Consider the following 7,070-nt stretch of genomic DNA (forward strand, 5'->3'; position numbering starts at 1 on the left):
GGAAAAGTGGCAAGAAGAAAGCCATTGTTAACAGAAAAGCATAAGAAGTCCCATTTGCAGTTTGCCACAAGCCATGTGGGGGACACAGCAAACATGTGGAAGAAGGTGCTCTGGTCAGATGAGACCAAAATGGAACTTTTTGGCCAAAATGCAAAACACTATGTGTGGCGGAAAACTAACACTGCACATCACTCTGAACACACCATCCCCACTGTGAAATATGGTGGTGGTGGCAGCATCATGCTCTCGGGTGCTTCTCTTCAGCAGGGACAGGGAAGCTGGTCAGAGTTGATAAGAAGATGGATGGAGCCACATACAGGGCAATCTTGGAAGAAAACCTCTTGAAGTCTGCAAAAGACTTGAGACTGGGGCGGAGGTTCACCTTCCAGCAGGACAACGACCTTAAACATAAAGTCAGGGCAACAATGGAATGGTTCAAAACAAAACATATCCATGTGTTAGAATGGCCCAGTCAAAGTCCAGATCTAAATCCAATCGAGAATCTGTGGCAAGATCTGAAAACAGCTGTTCACAAACACTGTCCATCTAATCTGACTGAGCTGGAGCTGTTTTGCAAAGAAGAATGGGCAAGGATTTCAGTCTCTAGATGTGCAAAGCTGGTAGAGACATACCCTAAAAGACTGGAAGCTGTAATTGCAGCAAAAGGTGGTTCTACAAAGTATTGACTCAGGGGGCTGAATAATTGTGCACACCCCACTTTGCAGTTATTTAAAAAAAAAAAAGTTTGGAATCGTACAATTTTCGTTCAACTTCTCACGTGTACACCACTTTGTATGATCTTTCACGTGGAATTACAATAAAATTGATTCATGTTTGTGGCAGTAATGTGACAAAAATGGAAAACTTCAAGGGGGCCGAATACTTTTGCAAACCATTGTATTTAGTACATCCAGTAATTTATGGTTCTGATCACTCTATCTTTGTTATCCTTTAGTGTAATTGCCTTCTTAAAACAGAAGGAAATCTGCAATAATTCAGCTATAAGTGAACATTTGTGGTTACCCACAATGCACTACTACTGTATATGCAAATTATCCCTTTTCGCCCTTGGTAAGCCAAGCAAGCATCGAGAACCGCTGGTGTATAGCAAGCCTATAGCTTTAAATTTTACACATCCATATCAAACCCATATGTAGGCAGTCTGTTTTGGACTTACATGGCAGAGATCGATATGGCTCTGAGATAGGGCTTGGACAGTACAACAGAGTAACCAAGCAGCTCAGGGTGACCCAAACTACTAGGAATGTATAGGGGGATAAAAGGGACCAAAAAGCCCTCCTACTAAAAAAAAAAAGCAAAGCTTGGTGTATTTGCCTTCTTATAGCTGAAGTATTGCAGATTTCCTTCTGTTTTAAGTGAACATTTGTGGTTACCCACAATGCACTTACTGAATATGCAAATTATCCCTTTTCACCCTTGGTAAGCCAAGCAAGCATTTGTTATCCTTTGAAATGCTCATATTTATTTCCTGCGCCTTATTATTTCTCTTGCAACACCTGGCCCCGTTCACATTACAAACGCGGACCGCCATGCGTGCGGAACGTAACGCATGTGAATGCACACCATCCGCGTTTGTATGCGTTGCGTGGCTGATCCCATCACTGAAAAGTGAATGGGACAGCCGCGTGTTTTTGCAAAAAATGCGTGCAGCATGCGTTCCCGGACCGCACAGGTCCAGAACGCATGCAGTGTGAACATCAGACAGTGCACTGTCTGATGTCGTGCATGTCGGCCTCCCGCACACGTTTCCAAAACGCGGCTGGAAACGCGTGCAGTGTGAACGGGGCCCTTTTTAGAAGAAAAACTGTACTTTTAAAGTATTTAGATAATCCTTAAAGGAACATTATTAAAGTTTACGTTTTTTTTTTCCAGAAGCCATTTAGGAGTTAGAAGGGATTTGTAATGGCAGATAATGGTAGTAAACTGGGGAACAAAAACATCCATCAGCTTATCAGATCTTGTATACTGTTGGGACAGTGCAGGGGTGACGGAGGAGTTCTTCTATTCAGCGTTATAGGCTTCTCATACTTTGCACAGCCTTGCCAGATGTAAATAAACAACCCATTCTGGCTCCACAGCACAGGGACTTCTTATGTGAGGGCAGATTTCACACGCTGTAGTGAGAGATTCACTGACTGAATCAGTGAATCTCTTACTACAATCTGCCCTCACATAAGAAGTCCCTCTGCCATTGGGGAAGCATGTGTTGTTTTATACTGTTGGGACAGTGCAGGGGTGACTGTCGCAAAAATCTTAACATTTAAAACCCATACAAATAAGTATGTTTCTTCCTGAGTAAAATGAGCCATAAATTACTTCTCTCCTATGTTGCTAGCATTTACAGTAAGTAGTAGAAGTTTGACATTACCGAATAAGAATAAAGGCCATGCTGAAAATCCCCTATGGAGAGATGGACTAGCCCAAAACCTCTTAATAAAGACACCCCCTGAAAAAGATTTATACAAAGATGCTGACCAGCCTCTCTGCTCACCGCACGCTTTTTTGGCAGTTGGACGGAGCAACTGCCATTTACTTAGTGCATTTTGAGAATAAATAAATCCCTGGGAACCCCCCATAAGGAGATGGGCTAGTCTAAAACCTGTCGGTTCTGTCAGATTTCTACTACCTTCTGTAAGTGACAGCAACATAGGAGACAAGTAATTTATGGCTCATTTTACTCTGGAAGAAACGTACTTCTTAATTGTATATTTTTACATATATTTAAAATTTTAAGATTTTCGTGACAGAGGTCCTTTAAATACTCTGTTATCCCCATTCCCATGCTCTGTTTGAACTTCAACAACTTGTGTTTATCTGATTATCTATTTTTGTTGACAATTCAACAGTTGTATCTAATAAAGTGGGCAGTAAGTAAATATACAGTTATGTTTACTAATAGCCACTTTCACTCACCATGTGTTGTATGTGGCTAAGGAGTTGTTGCATCCCCAGTACCTCAAGCATGGCCTCCAAAACCCAAACGCAAAGCATCATGGAAACCTCCTTAAAAGGAACCTTAAAGCGGACCCAGGCACTCATTTGCCTGGACTATTTTTTGTGTAAGGCTCACCTTTTGTTTGCACTTAGCTCCTCCCCAAAGCCAGGACATTGATGCAATGCCCCCCTCCAACTGAAAAAATACGGTGCTTAACCTCCTTAGCGGTATGCCAGACACTGTCGGGCATACCGCTCTGTGGCCCCATGAGTCCCCCATAAATAAAAGTGCCAAATGGCAGTAAATCCTCTAGCTAGTAAGCGTGTCCGGCACCCTCCGATCCCCGCGATCCCCCCATTTATACATTACCCCCCCCTGGATCCAGCGACCGTGCAGCCACCCGGCACAGCTTCGGTCTCTCTATGGGGAGGATCGGGTTTGCGCATGACGTCATCTGCGATCCTCCCCATAGTGAAGACCGGAGCTGTCCGGGGAGGCTGCGCCGATTGCTGGATCCAGGCTGGGTAATGTATAAACGGGATCGGAGGGTGCCGGAGACTTCTTCTAGCTAGCCTAGTGCTAGCTAGAGGATTTACAGCCATTTAGCACTTTTCATTAAAAATCAGGCAAAAAGTAACAAAACCTGAGCGGCGTAACGCTCAGGAGGTTACACACCCTCTGCCCATCAAGTTAGACAGCATTGCCTTACATAGTCATCTCCCATTATACTCCACATAGTGTAATGTAATGTGCACTCAGACAAAGAAACCAAAATAACGGATGCATATAAAATCACATCCCATAAATCCTAGGTTCTCAACGTGTGGTACGCGTACCTCAGGGGGTACTTCTGATGGTTCCAGGGGGTACTCGGGCTTGATATACTTAACCAAGAATAACAAATGTAGAGTTTTAGAAAATGATAAAGCTTATTTAACCCCCTTGGCGGTATGAAAAATACCGCCAGGGGGAAGCGCAACAGTTTTTTTTAATTTTTTTTTTTTTTTTATCATGTAGCGAGCCGAGGGCTCGCTACATGATAGCCGCTGCTCAGCGGCATCCCCCCAGCCCCGCCGATCGCCTCCGGCGATAGGCGATCAGGAAATCCCGTTCAAAGAACGGGATTTCCTGGAGGGCTTCCCCCGTCGCCATGGCGACGGGGCGGGATGACGTCAGCGACGTCGGGACGTCATTGGGAGACCCGATCCACCCCTCGGCGCTGCCTGGCACTGATTGGCCAGGCAGCGCTCGGGGTCTGGGGGGGGGGGGGCGCGCGCCGCACCGGATAGCGGCGATCGGGCGCGCGGCGGCGGTGATCGGGGTGCTGGCGCAGCTAGCAAAGTGCTAGCTGCGTCCAGCAAAAAAAAAATTAAGTAAATCGGCCCAGCAGGGCCTGAGCGGCACCCTCCGGCGGCTTACCCCGTGTCACACACGGGGTTACCGCCAAGGAGGTTAAACAACACCAAATTAGTGATTTAGCTAGTTAAAAGCAACAGAAAATGCTTGGAAATTGTTTAGAGCCAATTATCATGTACTACGATTAAATATATATTTTTCAAGGGGTACTTGTGATAATGTTAACTATGCTAGGGGGTACTTGGTGAATACAGCTCTTTAAAAGGGGTACATACCAAGAAAATGTTGAGAAACACTGCCATAAATCACTGCATTGGCATAGTTTAACTCAGAATTCTTAGTGGTTTCATTGCTGCCTGGCCACAGATTGGGCCATTGCAGGGCATGTTCAACCCTCAGCCAAAGTTTATTCATTGGAAGTGTGTAATTTAGTGGTCCTTTAGGTGCGTAGCTGAAGGCCTTGGGAAGAAGTGGTAAGGAAAATATAATTTTAACCTATGAGTGCCTTTTTACATAAAACTTCACTAGGGAATAAACCCGTTTTGGGTCTCGCTTCCATTCAAACATAGGGAAGAACATTTGAGAATGCTTTTATATCCATAGGAAAAAAAAACATGCAGTAGTCTGTGACGGCCTAAAAGAACACAGCGGGCGATTCTTTGATGTAGCCATCTCTCAAATTAAAAAAAGAACAGAATGAGCAATCATCCGCAATCAAAACAATTAATGAATGCCTGTTCAGAAATGGCCCACTGAAAGTGGAGCGCATCTCAGTAGACCCATGCAAACTTTACTCAATAGAAAGCTGTGGGCAAATGTTCCTTCTATTAAAGCTTTTGTGAACAAGGTGGAAAGAATGGCTGTTTTTATTTTTAAATCGAATATGGCTGAAATGCGTAACAACCCTCCAGTCATCAGAGGTATTTAAAGAGAACCTGTACTGAGTAAAAATATTTAAAATAAACACATGAGGTAACTTCAAATGAACATTGCATATTTATCTTGCCATCAGTTCCTTTCAGAAGCTCACCATTTTCTTCTGACAATAATCCCTTCCAGTTCTGACAATATTTTGTCAGATCTGAAATATATCAGTTGCTGTCAATAAAATATCAGTTGCTGTCAATAAAATATCAGTTGCTGTCAGTTATAGCTGAGAGGAAAACTGATGTACCAGGTAATGTCCATGTTTCCCTATGGCTCAAGTGGGCGATGTTACAGTTTAACTGTGTGCTGACCAGAAAGCTGTTATGGGTAATGGCCATTTTCAAAATGGAGGACGGAAAATTCCCTTGATCACAGTGAACAAACAGGACGCGGGACAGGAGAAAGACACTGAGGAGTAGACTACATGGAAGGTAAGTATGACTTGTGTATGCTTATTTTCACTTTTAATTTTCAGTTCAGGTTTTCTTTAAGTCACTCTGATAACCAATATCCCTGACATTAAGAACACTATAAGAAGGAAATAACCTTCCAACAATTCTATAAAATGTATACACTACACATTCTGAGGAAACTCAATCAGATGCAGAAATGTACCTCACAAAAATCAATATCCCAAAGGTATACAGTGAGCAAAGGGAAAAGTTAGATAGTCCAATAACTATATTCTAAAATGTCAGTCTAAACATTCCATCCCAAATTAAAAAGAAAAGCAAAACTCAATGTAATCTCATTTGCAATTTCAGAATTTAAAGGGACACTGAAGCGAAAAAAAAAATGATATAATGAATTGGTTGTGTAGTAGGGGTAATTACTAGAACATTGGTAGCAAAAAAATATTCTCATATTTTCATTTTCAGTTATACAGCTTTTCTTTTTTTTTTTTTATAACATTGCATCATTCTCTAATATTTGCAGTTTACACATTACTCAGCATTCTACAGGCCCTAAAAGTTTTTACAGAACAGGTAGTGAACCTTTGACCTGTCCTGAACTGTTCTCTGCAAAAGAAAAACACAATACAACTGAGGTAATCTAATCAGAAGTCACAACTCTCTGCGACTTTCAATGTCATAGAGCTCAATGGCTATATGCATAGATAACTGGAGTTTCCGAACTCTTCCTGTACTGGAAACAAATATTAGACTTATGTCTCTGCTCCTAATGCTTTATTTCTTAGCTGTACTACACATACAAATCATTAAACCATAATTTTTTTTCACTTGAGTGTCTCTTTAACTACTTGAGGACCCACCCTTTACCCCCCCTTAAGGACCAGCGACGTTTTAGCTGATCTGTGCTGGGTGGGCTCTGCAGCCCCGAGCACAGATCAGGGTGCAGGCAGAGCGACCAGATCGCCCCCCTTTTTTCCCCACTAGGGGGATGATGTGCTGGGGGGGTCTGATCGCTCCTGCCTGATGGGTGTTGCGGGGGGGGGGTTGCACCTCAAAGCCCCCCTCCGCGGTGAGATTCCCCCCCTCCCTCTCCTCCCTGTTCCCCCTGGTGATCTGGGCTGCACAGGACGCTATCCGTCCTGTGCAGCCAGTGACAGTCTGTCCCCTGTCACATGGCGGCGATCCCCGGCCGCTGATTTGCCGGGAATCGCCGATCTGCCTTACGGCGCTGCTGCGCAGCAGCGCCGTACAATGTAAACAAAGCGGATTATTTCCGCTTGTGTTTACATTTAGCCTGCGAGCCGCGATCGGCGGCCCGCAGGCTATTCACGGAGCCCCCCGCCGTGAATTGACAGGAAGCAGCCGCTCGCGCGAGCGGCTGCTTCCTGATTAATTAGCCTGCAGCCGGCGACGCAGAA

At 44.1% G+C, this 7,070-nt stretch overlaps 1 long non-coding RNA gene across 1 annotated transcript in view; it reads right to left on the minus strand.

Moving 5' to 3' along the window:
- Window positions 1-7,070, minus strand: part of LOC137546937 (uncharacterized) — a 71,928-nt gene that overhangs the window by 16,743 nt on the left and 48,115 nt on the right. The window contains exon 2 of the long non-coding RNA XR_011026403.1: window positions 2,935-3,036. This is a non-coding gene — a long non-coding RNA (uncharacterized lncRNA). The remainder of the gene's footprint in view (window positions 1-2,934; window positions 3,037-7,070) is intronic.

Source organism: Hyperolius riggenbachi, chromosome 2, assembly GCF_040937935.1.
Source record: "Hyperolius riggenbachi isolate aHypRig1 chromosome 2, aHypRig1.pri, whole genome shotgun sequence".
Classification (NCBI taxonomy): Eukaryota; Metazoa; Chordata; class Amphibia; order Anura; family Hyperoliidae; genus Hyperolius; species Hyperolius riggenbachi.